Source organism: Giraffa tippelskirchi, chromosome 7, assembly GCF_054371585.1.
Source record: "Giraffa tippelskirchi isolate mGirTip1 chromosome 7, T2T-mGirTip1v1.2.pri, whole genome shotgun sequence".
In the NCBI taxonomy this organism is placed as follows: Eukaryota; Metazoa; Chordata; class Mammalia; order Artiodactyla; family Giraffidae; genus Giraffa; species Giraffa tippelskirchi.
Window position 1 is genome coordinate 32,007,449 of NC_137281.1, and position 23,297 is coordinate 32,030,745.

The window sequence follows — 23,297 nt, forward strand, 5'->3', positions numbered from 1 at the left end:
GTTGGTGCAGGGACAAGAGTGCAGTGGAAAAAAGAAAAGCCTGCATTTACTCAGAACCTCCTATTCTAACACTTATAACCCTGGGGAGGAAAACTGCCTGGTGGACAAAGCCAGGCTTTGGAACTGTTCAGAATGGAATTCTGTTCCCATTTTTGAGATTAGGAAACTGAGGAACAGAGACTAGAAAGCAGAAAACAGTGCCTTTAAGGGGACAGCGCTTTTCAATGAAGTTCACAGAGAAGAGAACTTGACATATCCAGCGGACCCCGGTCTCCTGGGTTAGTGTTTAAACCAGAGTTACGGCATTTGCTGAGCACCTACGGAACCATTAATTTTATTGCAATTAATATATATGGTAGACATTGTTTTAATGTTGTGAAGGAAGGCAGAACGAGGTGAGATGTTCTTTTGTTTGTGTGTTTTGGTCTTTATTGGAGATCAGTGATATTTGAGCTAAGCTTTGTCAGAAGAGGCGTGAGAGTTATTTAGGTTGGGCGGGGTGGTACAGACGTACCTATGAGAGCAACGTAGTAACAAGCACAGCTGTCCGAGAGAGAAAGGAAACCAGGGCAGGGAGGGGACGGTAAGGGAAATACAGTCTCTGCAGGGGCATTTCAGAGGCATCGAATGCCCATTTTAGAGTGTCCTTCTCAGAGAAAGTGGTGACGTGGGATGGAGAATGGGGAAACCCACTGACATCGTGTACCTGAGAGCAGGCAGCTGACATTTACAGAAAGCAGACTACTGTTGGTTACCTGAAAGTATTGTAAAGCAGGAAGCATATAATTGCCCATTAAATTAATCTCTTTGAGTTAGCGATAATGCATTGCTCTGGCCCACTACAGTGGGGTGCACACAATATTGCAAATGAAGCTTTTCACTAATGATGGTTAAATCTCCCAGGGAACACACTAGTTTGATAGCACTTAAGGAATGTTTCTCCCTGGCATAGGGCCCAGTTGCCACAATAATTTGCTTTGTCCAACCCGGGCTACTTAGGAAAAACATATCTTTATAGGGAGCTCATTGTTCACAGAAATCTTAGGTCCTGGAGTTGGTGGAGTTGGCCTCATCTTGCCCATATAACCCTGGGCAAATTATCTCCCCTCTCTTGCTTTCAGTTTTCCCATCTATGAAATGGGAATCATAATTGTTTCTTTAAACTTAGGGTGTAGGAGCCTGGCCAGCTACAGTCCATAAAGTCTCAAACAGTCAGACACAACTGAAGTGACTTAGCACTCACATACACATGCACACACACAGGATTGAATTAAAAGTGATGGTACTCTACCTCTTAGTTCAAAATATATCTATAACCTTTAGAAATTGATGAATAAATTGCACGTGTTCTTATTAATACAGCCCTAACCCTAGGCTTTGAATAATAGCTTAATTTTAAATTATTTACTTGGCTTATATTGTCTTTCATCCCTTCTCCTCCTCACAACAAGAAAACTGGTAATCGTATCCTGTGAGTTACTGCTGGGTGCAGCTGTGTTTCTTCACTGTACAACCAGTATGTTTGTTCACTGACCTTCCTTTTGTCCCCGGTTCAGGCATGGTAGATTGATCTGTGCCTAAAGGAAGGCCCTCGAAATGAAGCACGCATATTCTTGGAGAGCCTGATTGAATGAGGGACTTCAGATTTTATATCAGGATCTCGCTCAAAATATGTCATCTCTCTGTGTATTGCCTGTGGCATAATCAGGGCTAGAGTTTCTTTAAGATCAATGTCATTCCCTTGTATAGAATTGAGTGGAAGCAGGAACTTTCCTGGTGGTCCAGGGGTTAAGAATCCACCTTCCAGTGCAGGGGATGCAGGTTCGATCCTTAGTCAGGGAACAAAGATCCCACGTGCCTCAGGGCAACTAAGCATGCGCACTGCAACGCAGGATTCCACATGCTGCAACTAAGACCCAATGCAGCCAGAAATAAATAAATGAAAACAAATAAACATTTTAAAAAATAAGAAATAATGAAAGAATTGAGGAGAAGCAGATGGAGAGAAGCCACTGTCCAGTTAGGTAACTCACAGAAGGGAAAGAATGATTAAAGTCTGAGGCAGACAGTGAAATTCAGGGCTGGAGTGGTTATGGGGCTCCCAAGTAGCAGAGAAGCTGTGGTAGCACATGACTGATGGGACTCTTGGGGAACACAGGCACGCGGCAAGTTTCTGCGGCTGTACCCTACCTCAGACAAGCATGCATGTGGTAGCAATCAATATTCTTAACAAACAATAAGGGTTATAATGAAGGGAAGTGGAAAATCCATTATGGGGAATTGAAGGGGAAGCTACGGGTTCCTGGGAAAGAGATCAGCATCCAAAATTAAGATTTCCTTACAGAGAAGAATGGGAGTGTCATTCCGAGTTCGAGGAGAAGCAGGCCCCAAATGAGTATCACTCTGTGGGTAACTCACAGCAGTTTTAACCTCTATCGTGCCCATTTTGTGCACCACTACTCCGCTTACTTGAAGATCCACTTAATGTCTCCTCTGTTCCTCTTTGAACACATCCATTCTAGAGAACTCCTCCCACCACCTCTCCATCTCTTTCATCTCTGCCCCTCTTTTTGTTCTAGTATATTTAGAAAAAGCCTGCAGATTGAGGCTGGAGATACAGATTTTAACTAGGAACTCCTTTAAGACATCACTATGACTAATAGCTCCTTAGTCCTAACCTAGGAAAACACAGAACGTAAGAGGCTTCTACCCCTGTGTCTTGCCCTGGTCTCTCTTATAAACCCCCCTCCTCAAATCCTTGACAGTAACTCGTACTGTAGACAACTGTAGATAAAGGGCAGGAGGTACACAGCAAACAGTAATTCAAGCTTTTCAGGTGGAAGTTGTAGCAAGCTGACTAGTCACAGCAAATGGTAATCTCCAGGTTTGAGGGTATTGGATAGAGGCGGCTAGGTTGGGGAGATCCAGATATGTGAGTAGATTATAAAGACTGGATAATAGTAGGTTGATTTATCCTGAGTTATGGTTTACCCTGGTGACTCAGTGGTAAAAGAATCCACCTGCCAATGCAGGAGATGCGAGTTCCACCCCTGGGTCGGGAAGGTCCCCTGGAGAAGGAAATAGCAACCCACTCCAGTAGTCTTGCCTGGGAAATCCCCTGGAGAGAGGAGCCTGGTGGGCCACAATCCATGGGGTTGCAATAGAGTCAGACACAACTTAGTAACTAAACAACCACAATAGTGGTTTCTCTGGGGATAAAGGAAGCACATGGGCTTGGGAAGAAAATGCAGGTATCAGTCAGAGTTAAGTGAGCAAGTTTATAAATCAGGTTGCTTAGATGGAATTGTTATTTTTTTATTCATCCATACTCACTCAATTGATAAGTTACTGAACTTCTCTCTGTGGCTTAGATTCCCTATTTCTAAAATGGAGGATATATTGAAACACTGTTAGAGGTGTGTGATAAGAAGTGAATATGCTTACATGCTAATATCTTTCCTAACACAGAGTAAAGTTTTAGTGATAATGCTTATGTTAATATTATTATAACAGTAGTTATAAAGTAAACATTAATTTTATCATTTCATAAAATTAAAGAGGATAGGCCTAAAACTTAAGCTTTCTTGTCATCAGATAAAACCACCCAACTTTATTTTGAGAATATACAAATTAATGAGTTTTTGAGGCAGTATCATCTTAAGATGATTTGGGAGGTATAATATTCTACAAACATGTGTCCAAAAGGAGGAGCTCTTTTCCTCAGTCCTGGCCAGTTTGGCACCCTTAAAAGCCTCCTTGTTACCCAAACCAAGGTTGTAGTTGTCACCTCTTTCTCAGAAAGCAGTAATGGTTACTAGGTAAACACAAACTATGAAGGCAAACTTTCACAGCCAAAAATATGTTTTGTATGTGATTTGAATACACCATATAATCTCTTTAAGCTTCGGTTGATACATTTGACGTTTGTTACGACAAAATGAGATAATACAGGTGAAATGCATAAAACAGAGCCTGGCATACGGGAAGGACTTACCATTTCTTCTTTCCCCTCTCTAGTGCCCCCTCCCCTCCTTCCTCATCCTCCTCTCTGTCCTTCTGCAGACCAAACCTGGTGCCTACTAATAGGTTAAACATAGACTATTAGTTCTTTATCTAAATTTATCATTCAGATCTCCCTTTTCCCCCCAGCCACTTGGGCTTACGAATGAAAGTGAAAGTAAAAGCGTTAGCTGCCCAGTGTGTCCAACTCTTTGTGACTCCATGGAAGAGCTAGTATTTGCCAGGTCTCTCTATTTGCATCAAGTCTGCAAATCCCATTGGTCAAAGCAGTTCTGTTACCAAGAGCAGGTTTACGGAGTGGAGAAATAAATGTTGCCTCTTGATGGGGAGGTGGCATTTCCAAATATTCTTGGCATTCATTTTTAAAAAAGTAATTTCAGACTGGAATGCTAAACCTTAGTGATGCATGACCAAGAAGGATACAGATCTGTAGCCTACACACACAGGTACGTCCCTTCTAGGTTCCTCTTCTCATTATAGTACATGTACATCCCAAACGTTCTGCTCCAGCCCCTTACTTATTTGAGAAAAAGGACTGGACACAATATTTCTAACAGCTGTGAACTCATTAGCTATGGATTCTTTAGAATTTCAGCTTAAGTAGCAATTGGTATTATTTATTATAAATCTGTTAGCACATTTATAATACTACAACAATTTCTCCTACATGACTGCTAGTGTAAGCTTTAAATACTATTATTAATATTTCTTGATATCCAAGCTGGGTTAAGTTCCTTTGCTGTCAGGTCTCAAAGATCCATGCTCTTTGCCTTTAAGTGACTGGTTGAGGCCTAAAATACCCATTTATTACCCATTTATGCTTGAGGTTTTGAAAATACTTTTTTTTTTTTTTTTTGGCCATGCCTTGTGGCTTACAGGATCTTAGTTCTCTGACAGGGCTCAAACCCAGACCCATAGCAGTCAAAGCGATGAGTCCTAACCACTGGGCTTACAAGGAATTCCCTGAAAATACATTGATAAAGTTCTTGTTCTCATGAGACATTATTGCTTTGCTATTGACCACTGTTTTATCCTGGGAGCCTAGCACTGTAGGGTCTCCCAGTGAATGTTTGCTGAGTTAATGAATGAATAGAGGAAGTAAGAACTAATACCACGAGGTATTAGCCTGATGAGTTCTGACTCTAAACAGACATTATTGATTCATTGGTGGAGAGGATCTCTGCTTTAATATAAAACCCCACTCAGCTCTTTGTTAAAAGTCTTGAGCTGACAAGCACATCGGCACAATGGCTTTCAGAAGGTTTTAAAGTCATTCTTTCCTGAGTGACTGAAGCTGAGGCATGAAGGACCGGAGTGACTGTGCTCTCCTTGTGTGAAAATTGTGGGGCATTGACTGTGCTCAAGGGGCAGCTCTCCCATAGAATAGTAAGCCCTCTGAAGAGTCAGGGAAGAGACCATGAAAAAGGTGCTGGCAGAGAGGAGCCCCAGGTCCCCTCGCTCTCCCCACAAGGAGCCAGCCCTCCGATCTAAGAAAGATCTTTTACTTCTCTTCCCTCTGAGAGCCTGAGGCAAGCCCTGAATTATGCCAGCCCACACTTCATTACCCAACAAGCCCGTTTATCGTTTAATCTGATCTGTATTGAACAAGCAGAAGCAGGTTACAAAGCAGCAAAGCCTAAAGAATGAAAATGCAGCACGTTTTCTGATTTATAGGACTCCCTAATCCAATGCTTAAAAACCAGGGCTAGAAATAGACACCAATTCCATCTTGAATTTACCCCTATTCACCTAGCATTTCAGTGTCAGGTCAGGTGGCCACTGGATGGTAGAATTTTGAACTAGGATAACTTGCTTCTGTCTAATTTGAGGTGAAAGGGCATTGGTTACTCTAAACCCTCACTGTGTTATTGTTCAACCACTAAGTCACGACTGATTCTTTGCACCCCCATAGACTGCAGCACACCAGGCTTCTCCGTCTATCACCAACTCCCGGAGCTTGCTCACACTCATGTCCATTGACTCAGTGATGCTATCCACCATCTCATCCTCTGTCATCCCTTTCTCCTCCTGCCTTCAATCTTCCCCAGCCTCAGAGTCTTTTCAAATGAGGTATCTCTTCACATCTTAGGGGGCTACAGTCCATGGGGACAAAGAGTTGGGCAAGACTCAGTGACTAAATCCTCACTTATGATACTAATATTTTCTTGCTCCTGAAGTGACTATAGGGCAAGAGTCCATCCCACATGTTTCCCAAGGTCAAGAGCTACGCTCTTTGTCACAAAGAAGGAATGAGCTAGAATGTGAAGAAACTGTCTCTAAGGCAAGTACTGAAACTCTACCATTTACTTAGAAAGCATGTAATTTGCAGGAGGGTGGTATTTTTCCATTGGATGGGAGAGACAGACTTCTCTATGAAGATCCTTTGTGGAAGGTGTATTTTTGTCAGGGTCATAAAGTAACAGTAGGTTTTTGTCAAAGATGTATTTCAAAATTAACACACATCTTGATCAAGTCTTCTGAAGATCAGAGAACGCCAGAGAGAAAAGAATATATGGTGGGAAAGTTAGTAGAGCAAATTATGATTGCTTTCAGATGCCAGGTACAAGAAATGATCTTATTCTCTATGTCAGAGGGGTCCATCAAATACATAGAAATATTAAAATAAGGGAAATGTAGCACTCAGAATATTAGCATCCCAGATTTAGCAGCAGACTAGGCTATGGGTTAAACAGAGAGCCTGGAGAATGAGAAAGGGAAGACTCTGGCTGTGATGGTGGCTCAGAATCACCCAGAGAGCTTGTTAAAACATAGATTCCCGGGCCGAAGAATTTGTATTTCTAACAAGTTCCCATGCGAGGCTGAGGCTGCTGTTCCAGGGACCACACTTTGAGAACCATTGCTACAGTCCCTGCAGTCCTAATTCCGAAAAAAACTAAAGCTGCATTAGAAATGAAGTTTCAGTGAACAGAAATTGGCATCTGGTTAAAACTAATGAGCAACAGGGTAAAGTAAATACTGCTGGAAATTGCAAACCTTTGTGATGAGGATGAAAATAACGATACAATTAAGAGTTACTGCTAACTGTATGCCAGGCAGCATTCAAGCTCTTCCAGTGCCCTTTATCCATTAAATCCTCATAATGGGTCCACAAGTTGGTACCACCAGTTCTCTCATCTAATAAAGCCAAGATACCACACTTGAAGCTCCCCATATTTGGATGGCTAAATTTGGATTTGATCTTAGGTTTATTTGACGCTTCAACCAAATCTCTGATTACCGAGCCTCAGTCTTCTGCTAGTGACAGCGAGTTGCTACTGAGACATATCATGATTCATGGTAAGTCAGAAAAGATGGTCCATCCTTTCAAAGTTTGAGTTCACAGCCTTCCTTTGACTAGCTCTGTATAAAATAGGTTAGAACATAATGGGGTATCACTGAGAGGCTCTTTTCCCTACTGAAAGAGGAGGTCCAGTTGGGGAGCATGCATTTAAAAGTTGCCTCTGTGAACTGTCTGTTCCAGGGGAATTTGAATTTTTAGGAATTTCCAGTTTCCTAAATTTAAAACAAACAGAAGAGACTCCTTATATTGAAATCTAAAGCTCCTGTAACCTATTGAGATAAGCCCGGAATGATGCTGAAATCTGCTCTACACACCTGCTGCTATCATTTGACAATGAATGCTTAATAATAAGCTGAAGAAGGGGAGCAAGGGATAAAACCTTGGATGACAAATGTGGAAGGAAAGTTTTGACTATGTAGCCAAACAAATATAAATTCCAACCTAGGTTCCATTAACAATGACTGACCTGAACATCAACAATTTCCTTGATCAATCTAGTGTATTCATTTATTGGTTAAAAGGAAACTAATACTCAAAAGGGAACTAAGACTCAGCTGGCTGATACGGAGAATATATATGTATATACCATATTATAATGGTATTTTTGAAAAGACCCTGATGCTGGGAAAGATTGAGGGCAGGAGGAGAAGGGGACAACGGAGGATGAGATGGTTAGATGGCATCACTGACTCAATGGACATGAGTTTGGGTAGACTCCGGCAGCTGGTGATGGATAGGGAGGCCTGATGTGCTGAGGTTCATGGGGTCACAAATAGTCACACACAACTGAGAGACTGAACTGAACTGAATGGTATTTTTATAATATAGATGACATTAGTGTATTATTATCACATATCATACTATTATAATGTAATATATAAATATAGTTTCTATCTGTTTTTAGCAATCACAGTAATAATATAAGCCTCATTACCTGTTGGTTTTTTAAAAATATTTATTTATTTGGCTGTGCCATATCTTAGTTGCAGCATGTGGGTTCTAGTTCCCTGACCAGGGATCAAACCTGGGCCCCCAGCATTGGGACTGCGGAGTCTTAGTCACTGGGCCATCAGGAAAGTCCCCATCATTACCTGTTCTTTCAGGTAGACTGCTATGAACTTGATGTTTAAGAGACAGTGACTTTTTAGAACTGTCTCTGTCTTGAATTTATTTTTTTTTTTTTTTTTTAGCAAAACAAACAATTCTAAATGTGCTGTGAAGAAAATCTGTGTTTGTAAAAATGTCCTATTTGAGCATATATATATATATATATATATATATATATACACACACACACACACATATTTATTTATTTATTTATTTATTTATTTATTTATTTCCCTAGCTTTTAAATAAGGCTTGTCATTAGATTGTGTTTTAGGCACAGTATCTAAATCTCGTTGATGGTTAATATTTCTGTATCTCTGGATTTAAAAATACCCACACTGAGCCAGCATTTGATTTCCTGCTGAATTGTTTTTCACATTTCCAATATAATTATGTAGCAGTTACAAAGAAACAAAGGCTCCACTCCACAGAATACCATAGAAACCTACATTTGTTTATTTAAGAAAAGATATAAAAAGCATCTAAGACAGAATTGATGTGCTGGGTGACTTTTCAGGGAAACTGATACCTAAAATAAATCTGAAAATATGTGGATATTTATCTGTAGTGATGGGTTAGGCATGGGTTTAAAAAGGCAGTTAGATGTTTTACAAATGGCCTTTGTCATATAAATAGGAGACCTTAGTGAAAATGGGAAATACTGAATTAGAGACCCTTATGTTTGGTCTTTGAAAGATTTTGTCCCTTGTCGTGTCCATCTTAAAGAGACTTAAGATCCAATAAGCTAGTTACTAAACGTACCAAATAACTGAATACACAAAACCTTAGCGAGGCAAACACGTGTGGGCACCTCTCTCCTAGACACTGTGAGCACAGGCTGTTAAAGATACAGTCTCCCCTGGGAGGCAGGGCTTCTGCAGCAGGGCAATAACTACTGGACTACAGACAGACTAACTACTCCTGTGAGGAAGAAATTAGTTCTATATGATGCTTCTCTAGTGACCACCAGGAGTCAAGTGCAGTGATCCATTTGGAGAAGTGAAGAGGAAAAGCAAGAATGCTATGGGCAAAGAGGATAGCATGAATCCACTTGGGAAATTTGTGATAAAAGGGAGGATTGGTTTGTTTTATGATTATAGGAGTCTCCTTTGTACGTGTCACTTATTTTCATGTGGACCTTTCTGTTGTGGTTTTTAGCCAACAGGAAAATAAAAATGAATGCCCAAGATATGTTGTCTGGTTGTGAGCTGGAGAAGCCCACTGGTCTTTGGACATCATAGGAATCATGATTTGGGAAAGTTGCCTGGATGCGCACAAAGCAACTCTCCTATGCTCTCCTTTGATTCGGTGTCTAGATCTAAATGTCTGGGTGTGGCAATCAATGCAAACTAGAATTTGAGATGCTACCTCATTTCAGGCAGAATGGCAATCACCACTGTGTGCAAACATTTGTTTCATTTACTCCTCATAACAACACTGGGGCTTCCCTGGTGGCTCAGATGGTAAAGAATCGCCTGCAGTGTGGGAGACCTGGCTTTGATCCCTGGGTTGGGAAGATCCCCTGGAAGAGGGCATGGCCATCCACTCTAGGATTCTTGCCTGGAGAACCCCCATGAACAGACAAACCCAGTCCATAGAATCACAAAGAGTCGGACACAACTGAGAGACGAAGCACAGCAACACTGAGATGAACACGTCCTGAGCACTGTTTCAGAAACGTGCAAAGTGAGGTCTAGGGAAGTCAAGGAATGTACATAAGGTCAAGATCTAACACCATAAGGTTCAAATCCACCAGGTTTAACATCAAAGCCTGAACTCTCTACTCTTTGGTGCTACTAAGCATGACAGATAGGCCATCAGGACAAACATCTTTGAAAATATAGTCTTTGTACAAAAGATCACAGAATGGTTGAAATATACAGGGGGATATTGAGGGGAGGCAAAAATCTTGTATCCTCCTTTATTTTTTTTTTAATTAGCTTATTTATCTATTTTTTAACTTTACAATATTGTATTTGTTTTGCCATACGTTGACATGAATCCACCATGGGTGTACATGTTTTCCCCTTCCAGAACCCCCCTCCCACCTCCCTCCCCATCCCATCCCTCCGAGTCATCCTGGTTTTATCCTCCTTTAAAATGGCATGTTCAAAGTATGGTTGAGAGTAAATTAAGGTCTTTGAGACACTTGTAGCAATTTCATGAGGTCAAAATGTGTTTATAATAATACTCATGCTTTGGCCTTTTCTCTCTCCTTTGTACATTAGATACCAGGCTTTGTACTAGATACTATACATTTGGGAAGAAAATAAATCAAGGAATTAAGTTGTGATAGTCTACTTGGGATAAAAATCATAAAAATAAATAACAGTCATATAAGGTAGTGTGTTTATTCAGTGTAGTTTTGCCAAGAAACTTGGCTCATCTACACCTTGAAGTTAACACTTTGGTCCTTCTTTGTTTCTTTCTTTCGTTTTTTTTTTTTTTTTTGGCCATATAGTCTGGCATGAGGAATCTTTGTTCCCCAACTAGGGATCGAACCCATGATTCCTGCATTGGGAGCATGGAGTTTTAACCACTGGACTGCCAGGGACATCCCTGGTCCCTCTTCTTAATGTACACATACTCAAAGTATTGTGTCAACTACAGGAACATCTAATTTTAAGAGGCAAGGTGATGGATATGATGAATTCACTCAGGAAACACAGGTTCAATTCTAGGACCTATCTTAATGGTACCTTTGTACTTTTTAGAGTTCTCTGTAGTATCTGGGTAAAATGAAACCATTACTAAATCCTCACCCATCTTGGGTTGATGGATCTTCAGTGGCTTCAGCCTAACATAATGAAGAGCACAGGTTTGGGGACAGAATGATATGGGATTGTGAACTATTAAAACAATACCTATAAGTCATGTGCTAGGAAAAGTGTTTTTCTTTTCTAAGCCTCGATTTCAGCAATTGTAAGGTGTGAATGATAACATTTTTCTATAGTGTATATGCTTCATCTATCCTACTCCCTAGCCTTAACAAAAGATCACAGAATGGTTGAAATATACAGGGGGATATGGAGGGGAGGCAAAAATCTTTTATCCTCCTTTAAAATGGCATGTTCAAAGTAGAGTCGGAGTAAATTAAGGTCTTTGAGACACTTGTAGCAATTTCATGAGGTCAAAATGTGTTCATAATAATACTCATGCTTTGGCCTTTTTCTCTCTCCTGTTCTCACATGTGACAGTGGAGTTTTCCAAAGGCAACATGATGTGCGTTAGTATTGTGGCTCAATGGCTAATGAAATATGTGCATGTGTGTATTATTTTGTTGTAAAAATTAGTTGTAGGAACTTGCCTGGTGGTCCAGTGACCAAGACGCCACACTACCAATGCAGTGGGCCTGGGTTTGATCCTAGTCAGGGAACTAGATCCTACATGCTGCAACTGAAAGGGCCTGCATGCTGCAACTAAGACCCAGCATAAATAAATAAAAGCTTTTAAAAAATTAGTCATAACTTCTGGTTGGTAATATTGAGAGATATAGCCAGTAACATGTTTTTTATAAGTAAAAGCTTTTTGACCACTTCAATTATTTTTAAGTGTAATAATAAGTGTAAAGAAGCCCTAAGACCAAATTGTTCAAGAACTGTGGCCTTAGGAAGGCATTTATTTTCTCAATTACTTTGACATACGGTAACAGCAAAAAGTATTCCTCTATCTTAGATATCATGTTGATAAAATGGTTTGTCAATAGCAAAATGTAGGTTGGATATTGAAAGAAATAGCACATATAACATGTTTTGTAGGATTCCTGATACAGTATAGGGAGTAAAAACTCAGTAAACATTGGTCATTGTTAAGAGAAGAAGGAAAATGAAGTTAGCCCCAGTGGAAATAGATCAGCATTATAAGTGACGTTTCCAGGGTCTCATCAAAGAAGGTTGCCTTCTCAAAAGACAGCATTATGTCAGGGCAGATCGAGACTTGCCTTGTGCTAAATTCTGGGTATTGTTACTCGTTAAGAGAGGCCTATGAGCAGGAAGAGGGAATTAAGTGTATCACAGAGATGAGGAAGTGGGGGAGCCATCCAGGTTCTTTCAGAGTGACGCCTCAGTCTAAGGACCAAACCTGATGTGCCCTCAGGACCAGCCCTGCCGCCAGAACCAAGTGGATTAACAGAGCATGAGGCCGTCAGGATTTAAACTACACATCGAACTCCCACTGCTCTCACTCCATGTGTTTTAAGCCAATTTTTTTTAGATTATTTTATTCAATTTTAGAAACACTGCCATAAAATACGCTGACGGAGATGACGCTGATGATAATGATAACAATTGTAATGGCTAACAAACACATGAAAAGATGCTCAACATCACTCATTATCAGAGAGATGCAAATCAAAACCACAGTGAGGTACCATCTCACACTGATAAGAATGGCTTCTATCCAAAAGTCTACAAACAATAAATGCTGGAAAGGGTATGGAGAAAAGGGAATCTTCTTATACTGTTGGTGGGAATGCAAACTAGTACAGCCACTATGGAGAACAGTGTGGAGATTCCTTAAAATACTGGAAATAGAACTGCCATATGACCCAGCAAAGGAGAAAAGGAAAGATATACCCATTTGAATACAGAGTTCCAAAGAATAGCAAGGAGAGATAAGAAAGCCTTTCTCAGCAATCAATGGAAAGAAATAGAGGAAAACAATAGAATGGGAAAGACTAGAGAGCTCTTCAAGAAGATTAGAGATACCAAGGGAACATTTCATGCAAAGATGGGCTCAGTAAAGGACAGAAATGGTATGTACTTGACAGAAGCAGAAGATAATAAGAAGAGGTGGCAAGAATACACAGAAGAACTATACAAAAAAGAACTTCATGACCCAGATAATTACGAAGGTGTGATCACTCACCTAGAGCCAGACATCCTGGAATGTGAAGTCAAGTGGGCCTTAGGAAGCATCGCTACAAACAAAGCTAGTGGAGGTGATGGAATTCCAGTTGAGCTATTTCAAATCCTGAAAGAAGATACTGTGAAAGTGCTGCATTCAATATGTCAGCAAATTTGGAAAACTCAGCAATGGCCACAGGACTGGAAAATGTCCGTTTTCATTCCAATCCCAAAGAAAGGAAATGCCAAAGAATGCTCAAACTACCTCACAATTGCACTCATCTCACATGCTACTAAAGTAATGCTCAAAATTCTCCAAGCCAGGCTTCAGCAATACATGAACCGTGAAATTCCAGATGTTCAAGCTGGTTTTAGAAAAGGCAGAGGAACCAGAGATCAAATTGCCAACATCTGCTGGATCATCAAAAAAGCAAGAGAGTTCCAGAAAAACATCTATTTCTGCTTTATTGACTATGCCAAAGCTTTTGACTGTGTGGATCACAATAAACTGTGGAAAATTCTGAAAGAGATGGGAATACCAGACTACCTGACCTGTCTCTTGAGAAACCTGTATGCAGGTCAGGAAGCAACAGTTAGAACTGGACATGGAACAACTGGTTCCAAATAGGAAAAGGAGTACGACAAGGCGGTATATTGTCACCCTGCTTATTTAACTTATATGCAGAGTACACCATGAGAAATGCTGGGCTGGATGAAGCACAAGCTGGAATCAAGATTTCCGGGAGAAATATCAATAACCTCAGATATGCAGATGACACCACCCTTATGGCAGAAAGTGAAGAAGAACTAAAGAGCCTCTTGATGAAAGTGAAAGAGGAGAGTGAAAAAGTTGTTGGCTTGAAGCTCAACATTCAGAAAACTAAGATCATGACATCTGGTCCCATCACTTCATAGCAAATAGATGGGGAAACTGTGGAAACAGTGGCTGATTTATTTTTTGGCGCTCCAAAATCACTGCAGATGGTGATTGCAGCCATGAAATTAAAAGACGCTTACTCCTTGGAAGGAAAGTTATGACCAACCTAGATAGCATATTAAAAAGCAGAGACATTACTTTGCCAACAAAGGTCTGTCTAGTCAAGGCTATGTTTTTTCCAGTAGTCGTGTATGGATGTGAGAGTTGGACTCTAAAGAAAGCTGAGTGCCAAAGAATTGATGCTTTTGAAGTGTGGTGTTGGAGAAGACTCTTGAGAGTCCCTTGGACTGCAAGGAGATCCAATCAGTCCATCCTAAAGGAGATCAGTCCTGGGTGTTCATTGGAAGGACTGATGTTGAAGCTGAAACCCCAATACTTTAGCTACCTGACGCGAAGAGCTGACTCATTTGAAAAGACCCTGATGCTGGGAAAGATTGAGAGCAGGAGGAGAAGGGGACGACAGAAGATGAGATGGTTGGATGGCATCACCGACTCGATGGACATGGGTTTGGGTGGGCTCCAGGAGTTGGTGTTGGACAGGGAGGCCTGGCGTGCTGTAGCTCATGGGGTGGGGAAGAGTTGGATATGACTGAGTGACTGAACTTAACTGAACTGATGACCCAGCAATCCCACTGCTGGGCATACACACCGAGGAAACCAGAATTGAAAGAGATACGCAGCACTCTTTATAATAGCCAGGACATGGAAGCAACCTAGATGTCCTTTGGCAGACAAGTGGATAGGAAAGCTGTGGTACCTATACACAATGGAATATTACCCAGCCGTTAAAAAGAATACATTTGAATCAGTTCTAATGAGGTGGATGAAACTGGAGCCTATTATACAGAGTGAAGTAACTCAGAACAAAAAACACCAATACAGTATACTAACACATATATGTGGAATTTAGAAAGATGGTAACAATGACCCTATATGTGCGATAGCAAAAGAGACACAGATGTATAGAACAGTCTTTTGGACTCTGTAGGAGATGGCAAAGGTGGGATGATTTGAGAGAATAGCATTGAAACATGTATATTATCATATGTGAAATAGATCGCCAGTCCAGGTTCGATGCATGAGACAGGGTGCTCAGGGCTGGTGCACTGGGATGACCCTGAGGGCTGGGATGGGGAGGGAGGTGGGAGAGGGGTTCAGGATGGGGAACACATGTACACCCATGGCTGATTCATGTCAATGTATGGCAAAACCCACTACAATATTGTAAAGTAATTAGCCTCCAATTAAAATAAATAAATTTTAAAAAAACTAAAAAAATAAAAATTGTAACAACAACAATTGTTCCATCATTTCTTGAGCTTACTTTCCTCAAAGTTTGACACAACATTTTGAACGGAGTCACCCATGTACTTTATAAAACTTCCCTATGTGGTTGGGAATATTATCTGCATTGTACAAATAAGAAAATCATACAGCTATTGCGTGTCTCTAAGCTTTAAGGACTTCACACGTAGTACTTGATGGAACCAAACTATAAACCTACATTTGTCCAACACCAAAACTTCTGCCTTAACCATTGTACCACACTATAGGGTCTTTGGTAAACATTTTATTTTTCACTGTAATTTAATGTATTCACATTCTTGTTAAGCAAGTGTCTTCCATGGTATTGGCTAATGCTTGTCTGTGCTGAAGCACCGTTCTCTTAAGGAATGTGCCGAAAGAATAAAGTTTCCTTTCCCACAAGCTGAGGACAAAACCCTAAATCTCAGTGAACCCAGCAAGATGAATTATATTTTGGAAAATTTAGTCATAAAACCGAAGCCCTTGACAGATAAGGATAATTTTGGCCTCTGGGTTTTGTTTTGTTTCTGCTAGTAATAGGAATTGTTACCTTTCTATTTCTATACTGTGTATTTTGTAAACTGATTATTTTTTTTAACATTGAAGACTCAAAACAACTACATGAAAATAAGCCAGAGTGGGGTGCGTCATCCTCCATTTCAGATGATGTAGCCCAAAGTTAGAAAGCTTGAGCTGTTGTTTACTCAAGATCATGCTGCTAGACAGTGCAAAGTCCTTCCATAACCCTAAGACTTTTACGAATTTGTAATTAGCATGTGCTTTACTAATATTAATTTTGCAAGAACAGATATACACCAGATCGATTCTGGTAATACAATCTATGACGATGGGAATGATAATAGTACCTATTGATTACTCTGTGTATTACCATCAATTAATATTTTTTTAATTGGAGTATAATTGTTTTACAATGTTTTCTTAGTTTCTGCTGTACAACAAGGTGAGTCATCTATATGTATACAGATGTCCCTTCCCTCCCACTCCCCCCACATCACACTCCTCTAGGTCATCACAGGGCACCGAGGTGAATCTATGTGCTATCAGTTTTATGGAGTAGCTATTTTACCTAGGAACTGTATGAACGGAGTCACACACCCTTACAAATAAGGCAGCAGTCATCTTGGTAAACACCCTTCCAAGGGAGCAAGATGCCTGCTGCTTTGCTCCTTACGGAGGAGCGTGCATCCTCTCATCCGTCTGCAGATAGTCTTCTCCAAAGCTCATAAATGCATCCCTAGAGCTGTGTATGCTTCGGGCTCAAAAGTCTGATCTTGTATTTAATGTTGCAGGATAATGTTGGCCTGAAGCTCCTTTTCATACCATAAATAACTTGCACAGAGAAAAGACGATTAACTTTCTTTAGTACAATGAATATTGAGATAACAAAATGTTAAATAAATAGGTTACATTATCTCTATTTTATAACATTCATATATCTATGGAGGTGATTTTCCTCTAGGTCACTGAACAAGCACTTTCTGGAAATCAAATGTCTACCACATCTGTCTTGCTACATCAAAAGACTATATCCAAGTTAACAGCACATGGACTGCTTGCAAATATCTAGATTGATTCTGGATATATTCTGTATATAGACTCTCTCCTCTCTCTCTCTGTGTAACACCTTTCTCTCCTCCCATGGAATCAGCCTTGGGTTTCTCAAAGGACTGCAGCTAATTTAAAAAGTTTGTATCGGTCTATTGCTGAAGTACTGGGTGAAGCTAGATGTGAATTTCAGACCTTGTTACATATTTGAAAACAATAAAGTTACTTCCTTTCTTATCATAGTTAAAGCCTAGAAGGCAGAAAACAGTAGAACTTTCCTGCATTAATGTGAGAGCATTTTTAAACAATTGCATACCTATAACAACTGATGCCCAAACATCTGGCAGCAGAAATGAAAATTAAATCAACTGACATTTACACATATACTGTCAAGCAACAGATGTGGGGGAAAGGCTGGATGACTATCTCAACTAATTTTGATAAATTCCAGGAGAAATAAACCGTAATTTTCCACTTATTAAGTCTTCCGAATCATGGGTCTAATGACAGTAATCTTATCTGAAGGTTGGGTGCCAACTGAAGTGTCAGATTGCATCATTTGAAGTTTATACCTTTCTTGGTCCCCTAATTCTTGGACAGCTTCATTCCTTTTTCCTGAAAAATTTGTTTTGTTTCTCATATCTATTTTAGATTTAGGCATTTGATTTAAGCACTTGATTTAAACAACAATAACCTCTTTAAAAATCACATTATTCCTGCATTCTTATATCTGCATTACTCACCAAGGTAGGGAGGGTCATAGTTCTACTGGAAATTTTATTTGAAGAATCCAATAGAATAATGATGATTTTCTCTTAATTTATCTGGCTTATAGCTCTTTACACGTATTTCATTAATCTTTGCAACATGTCTGTGAGGTATTTAAAGGGCAAGTATTATTAGACCCATTTTTCAAGTGTAGAAAAAAGATAAAATGAGATAGAAAATCATTTTCCTAGGACAGCAATAAGAGCCTTGACCAAACCACCTCCTATTTGTAGTTGCAGTGTTGCTTTGAAAACTTGATAGGTTCACCTGGAAATTATTTCTTAAACTTGTAAGGTGAGTTATTAGTGTGTATGTATATATATCTATCTATATCTATACTTATATTCTGAGGGTAAGAGGAAAGGGAATTGTTTTTATGCATTAAAGTCAGCATTGGAGGGGCTTTCGTCATCGTCCAGTTTTTAGGAACCCTCCATGCAATGCAAGGGATGCAGGTTCGATCCTTGGTTGAGGAACTAAGATCCCACATGCTTCAGAGCAACTGAGCCTGTTTGACACAAATAGTCTGTGAACCACATGAAAGATCCCGCAGGATGCAATAAGATCTGACATGGCTTAATTAATGAATAAATAAATACTTTAAAAAAATAAGGATTGGAGTTGAGGTCTATCCTGAGGGCTTTTTCTATAGACCTACATCATTAGAAACACCTCACAAAGTACAGTGTTTGTTTCACAGAACTATGTGTTAAATCTATGAGAAATAACTACAAGACAGAGATGCTAAATAAACTATCAAAAAACCTAACAAACTTTTTTATCTTAGGCATTGACACATCCCAACAGTATGTACTATTCTAGGCTGTGATAGTTTAGGAGTGAATACAATTTGGACTTAATGCATGTTCAGTTCAGTCACTCAGTCATGTCCAACTCTTTGCAACCACATGAATCGCAGCATGCCAGGCCTCCCTGTTCATCACCAACTCCCAGAGTTTACCCAAACCCATGTCCATCGAGTCTGTGATGCCATCCAGCCGTCTCATCCTCTGGGTGTCGAAAATTCAGAACCAGGCAGATCCATCTCCACTGACCCTAAATATGGCCCTAAAGGAAATGGCTTGAGGAAATTGTATCACCAAGACTACAGGTGGGGGGGCGGGGTTTGAAGTGTGTCCATAGCACATTGGAAATCAAAGAAGTCTGACTAAAAGAACTGTGGATAACTTGACTTGATAACAGTAGACTGAGCAAAAGTTCTTTTCTAGAAAGGCTATCTTGAAGATATGACTCAAACATTGGAGGAAATAAGGTGACTGACAGTGAAAGGAATCAAGACGTGAAATCCCTTAAAAATTCATTGACTTTAAATAATTTTGCCTATGTTACACATAATTTTTAAAAACCCTTTATGCATTTTATAAAAAAGAAAGCCTTGGAGAACTGAGAACTAATGTAGATTAGCCAGTCTCTTGGTCTATGTCATGCCACCCATTACCTTCACCCTAAATATGTCAGTTTGCTCTACTTTTCCTCTCAAAAGCTCATGACACATGAAGGCAGAGAGTCTTTGGTGTACTTTGTTCAGTGTTGAGACAAAATGGAATGCACAGCAACATTAATCTGACAGTTTATGGACACGTATAATGGTTATTATGCTGCGTCACTAATTGGATGTGAATGGTTAGTGATTCATGTAGATGGTAGTAATTAGTCTTACTTTTCCAAAGATAAAATGAGCACATTTGGAGCCATCTGTGGGGAAATACAGGGAAAATGTAGAAGTTGGGTAGCACTCTTTGGTCTGAATCTAAAATCCATCCTTTTTTCAACGGACAGCGTATCATCTCGTTTCAGGGCTCCTTCCCGCTTCTGTCATCAAAGAATGAGTTCTGGGTAGATAGCTTTTTGTTTGAATTCTGTCTGGGGCACATGTGGGTTGTGTGATTATGGGAAAGTCCCTCCCCCCACGCCCCAGTGTTTCTGAGCTTCAGTCTCCTTCTTTGTGAACCATGAATGATAATATTCACATTGTGGGAATATAGAGAAGGCACCTAGTTAGCAGCTAGCATCATGCCTGGCACATTGAAATTGACAGCTTGTTATATTAGAGGTATTCATTCATTTGATTATTACAGTGTATTGTTCACCCTAAATTATTTATCTTTGAATTTCCAGTGGCTAGCAGAAGCTAGGATATGATCCTCAAAGATAATACTTACCATTATTAATGAGAGTCTACTTTGCTCCATTAGCTATTTGTTTTATTGTTACAGATATAACTTTATTTATCATTTTACTTCTGAGGATTCTACAAAATATACAGAATCCTAATCTATTCTTTAACAGCTTTGAAGCATTTTCTAGCTATGCCGCCCTACTTATTTAGCAAAAAGGATTAAAAAACAACTCCTCCTCCCCCTGAAATCCCTAAACCATCTACTAATGTGGAATTTTACTATTTTATGGAAGTTAAATTCTAGACATAAAAATGGTAAATGATTTTCTATGCCGTCAGTTGTGCATTCAGATAGCATTTGGTTCTTTCAGCAACTTCCACAGAATTGAAGTTTAGAAGATAAATAGGCAGAAAATCCAGTCAGGGACAATCAGAGATTTTCCTTTCAACTCTAGCTCCCCATAGTATTATTTTACAGCTAATGTGTACTCTGTCAACTAAGAGTCTGTGCCTTGTGATGCACATCGAAGGATCGATGCGGGGGGGGGGGGCGGGGGCGGCGGGGGGCGGGGCCTGTGGGGAGGAGGAGAAAGAGGGCATGCAGACTCTGCAGTCCTGAAGCCAGAACATCCTGGGTGGTGTGTCCAAGGTTCCTGTTATGAGCTTAGTGTCTGGAGAGTAATACGGTCAAAACTGCCTGAGAGAAGAATAGTATCTATTCTGCCCCTGGTATGTGTGTCTGCAGTTCAGACACTCCCTGTTGTAAATAGCTGGAAACCAGACCTGGCCCACAGGAGCTGGACTAACAGATGAAGAAAGACTGGGCAAGTCAGCATCGTGCTTGTGAACGTAGGCTCTGGAGGGATCCAGACCAGAAGGATCTTTCCTGTCGCCCTTTAAGTACTGTGTAAGTCCAAATCTTAGGTGCGCTCCTTATAAGATATGTGATCCTGGGCAACATGTGTAATATCCCTGACTCAGCAGGAAGTGGGCACCCAAATGTCCTCACTCTCACTAGAGATTGTATTTTCATGGGATGTACATACTTGTTCAGCAAAAGGACTAATGCACCACTTCTTTAGCTTTTGTATGCCTTTGGGTTAACTGGAGATCTTGTAAAAATGCAGATCTGGATTCTCTTAAGTCTACAGCACAGATTCTGCATTTCTAATATACTGGCAGATGATCTTGATGATACCGGTTAGTGGAGTAAATGTGAATAGCAAGGCTCTAGTTAGTATCTGCTTAATAGTTACCGCAAAACAAAATTCTAGTCCAGTGTTTCTCAGAGTTCAGCATGTATCACATCCACCTGGGGGGCTTACTGAAGCACAGATTACTTGGCCCCACCCTCAGGGTTTCTGCAGCATGGGGTCTGAATTAGCGCCTGGGAATCTGCATATGTAACAAGTTTCCAAGTGATAATCATACTGCAGTGTGGACTGTAAATTGAAAAGCATCGACATGGATGCACTAGTTCCTCCCTTATCGGAAAACTTCTGTTAACAGTTTGGAAAACCATATTTGGTTTTTCAGCTATAAATAGATGATGATCATCAGGAAGTTGTTATTTACTTATTTATTTACTATATTAATTTATTATATTTAATATAATTATATATTTTCATGCAATTGTAAAAAATGTATATATGGAAAGTTCCTTTGCATCCTTTGTACAGCTCTTCTAATGGTAACATCTTGTAAAACTGTAGTAAATCTCAATCAGGATACTGACATCCATACAGTCTATCCAGACGAATTCAGATAGCCTCAGGTTTACTTGTCATCTGTGTGTGAGTGACTGAGAGAGAGTTAGCTCTGTGCAGTTCTATCACATGTGTCATTTCTCGCATAACCATCACAGCTAATACATACATGAGCTAATACATCTCACTCACCATAAGAATCTCTCCTGTGTCCTTTTATAATCACTCTTTTACTCAAAACTGGAACATTACTTTTAAACATTTTGCAAGATTCTAACAAATCAATTTGTAATCCACTTCATTAAAAAACACAGCTGCACTCTCAAACCCCTTCATGATGAGCCCTTCTTGACCCTGGGAATCTAGCAAAACTGCTGTGGTTGCTACTGTTAAGATTTTTATTAATAACAGAGAGGATCCGGGAGACTGTCCTGTCCTTAAAATCTTCACAGAGATTTTTCTCTCCAAAAGTTCCCATGAGGAACTTCAGATCATTCTGAGATATTACTAACAAAGGGTTCTGTTGTCCCAATCTGTACTTGATCTGTGGGCTGATGTGTTTCTTGAGTATTGTTTTTCTCTGGAGAAGCTGCAAAAAAGTTTTATTTTCACACCCAACCAGTCTTGATGGAAAATTTACTTCAGCTAATTAATTTCTCTTCATTCACATTTTATTTAGTCAACAAGAAGAAGTGATGTGGCATCTTAAAAATTCTGCCTCTGGCTGGAATCTCTTAATTGGATCATCAAATTCAGTAGACATGAATATGTTTCCTTTTCTTTTGCAGGTGACATGGTCAAAAGTTCAGCCTACATAGAAGGGTCTCCTTTCTTCCAACTTCCTGTAATACTTTCCCTATTTTCTTTACTCTAAGACTGTGTCAACAGCCCCCTCACATCCTTAGTCTCTCGACACTCTCCCTGGGGCCCTTCAGGCTTTCACCAAGTCTCCCCAATTATTTATGTAGTTGCTGTCTGCCACCTGGTCCTAAAACCAGTGCCACAGGTTTTAAGTTTTCATTACAGTGGCACCTTATATCCAAACACTAAAATCTGCTCTAATTATCTACTGTTACAAAACAAACTACTCCAGGATTTAATGGCATAAAGAAAGCAACAATGAATATTTTACTCACAAATCTGAAATGTGAGCAATCCTTGTCAGGGTCAGCTTGTCTCTGCAGAATGTAATACCAGCTAGATAGCTTGAACGTGGCTGACCATCCAATTCTAAGACAGTTGACTCCTATGGAGGCTACATTGGTTGGTAACTGCCTAACAGGCAGCTTGGGTTCTTTATTGACTAGTGTCTGTGTTTCAACAGTGAGTATCCCAATAAAGATGGGAAGTGGAAGTTGCTAGGGCTGTAAACTTAAGTCTAGAAATTGCTGCAATGTCACTTTTTTTAATATATACTGTTGATTAGTAATAGAATACGGAAAGTAAACCTCCACTTTGCAATGAGACACGTGTCAACAATTTTGGGGCCATGTTTTAAAATTACCACACTAACTTGGTTAATTACCACACAAACTAATACTTTTGGTTCCTACAAAAGTAGTATGTTACAAAAGACAGTTAAAATAGTCTGAAACTACTTTTG

General features: G+C 39.9%; 2 protein-coding genes and 1 non-coding gene across 8 annotated transcripts in view; 2 read left to right on the top strand and 1 right to left on the bottom strand.

The window, feature by feature from the left end:
• The window catches only part of CDH8 (cadherin 8), a 1,308,359-nt gene that overhangs the window by 1,188,989 nt on the left and 96,073 nt on the right, over positions 1-23,297 (top strand). The gene's annotated exons all lie outside the window — the stretch shown is intronic.
• LOC145514263 (uncharacterized) overlaps positions 1-23,297 on the bottom strand; it is a 1,003,391-nt gene that overhangs the window by 3,775 nt on the left and 976,319 nt on the right. The window lies entirely within an intron of this gene.
• On the top strand, positions 18,469-18,589 carry LOC145515996 (small nucleolar RNA SNORA18). The gene has a single exon (XR_014061183.1). It is a non-coding gene; the product is annotated as a small nucleolar RNA SNORA18 (small nucleolar RNA).